Source organism: Hylobates moloch, unplaced genomic scaffold (assembly GCF_009828535.3).
Source record: "Hylobates moloch isolate HMO894 unplaced genomic scaffold, HMol_V3 SCAFFOLD_3, whole genome shotgun sequence".
NCBI lineage: Eukaryota > Metazoa > Chordata > Mammalia > Primates > Hylobatidae > Hylobates > Hylobates moloch.
The window spans coordinates 41,333,435-41,334,613 of record NW_026652278.1 but is presented as its reverse complement, the minus strand read 5'-3'; positions in this window follow the sequence as shown (position 1 = coordinate 41,334,613).

Genomic DNA, 1,179 nt, shown 5'->3' with positions numbered 1-1,179 from the left:
TGTGTGTGTGTGTGTGTGTGTGTGTGTGTGTGTGTGTGTGTGTGTGTTTCAGTGTTTCATCAGGTCCTTCCATCTCTGGGAGTTTTTTCAACCCATGTTTCTAGAAATTACAGCTGCCAGTTTATAGTAGTTTGAGCAGAGGATGATTTGCAAAAATAAAGTTATTTTACTCTCCTCTTTCACTGATTCAGTTATTGAGATATTCGTTGATCACCTCCTATTTCCCAGGCACTGTGCAGAGTGCTGTAGGATATAGTGGTGAACAAGACAGACTTGGTCCAAGCTCGTACAGAGTTGACAGTCTAGTTTCAGCACATAGAAAACCAGCAGTGAATAAACCAAGGTGAGGCCTTGAGCTCTTTGTTTTTATATTAATGAGGAGAAAAGTATGAAAACAAGAAGTCTTAAGTAAATATTGAGGTCATTGTTTTGGCTTAAGTTTATTATAGAAAACCAACACTAATGTTTTTAGATTTTAATTGTCGTATTGATGAGGCTAGCACCTTAATCACTGTTTAGTTTTGTATTCATTTTTAAAAGCAATTATTTAAGCCATTTTCAATAGATTGGCCATTTTAACGTTCAGCAACCTGAATGGTTATTTTTGTTAATTAAAATTAAATTTTTAAGAGATATTTTCAAAACCCTATTTATTTTCTTGTTCACAGTAATGCATGACAATAATAAATGTTTCCCCTTACTGATAAGTGGCCACTTTAGGAGTGTAGCAAATATAGATTGAGCTATGTTAGTTTGCAATAATATATGTTAACTTTAGTAATTAAAGACTGGTTTCTATAGTATGAATGTCTTAATTTTGAGTTATATGTTTATTTGAATGACTGTTGAACATTCAAATTTGTATTATTTGGAGATGAAGAGAAGATTTGACTAACAGTGAGCCTTATTAAGAACACTACTACAATTCCGAAGGGGAAGCATAACATCTATGATTATATATTTTAAAAACTTAGATTATAGGCTGTAATTATAAAATATATTGGCTTTTGTTTTCAATGTGAAAAGATACATTAAATGGACATATCTTGCAAAATTTTGTTATATAGAACAGTTTTTAGGCAGCCTTTACTAAAGTTATGCAAACACACAGTTCCCCGTTTACTACTTTAATGCCCTTGACAGGGAGTAGCTGCTTGGGTTTATAGGTATTAGGGCTCA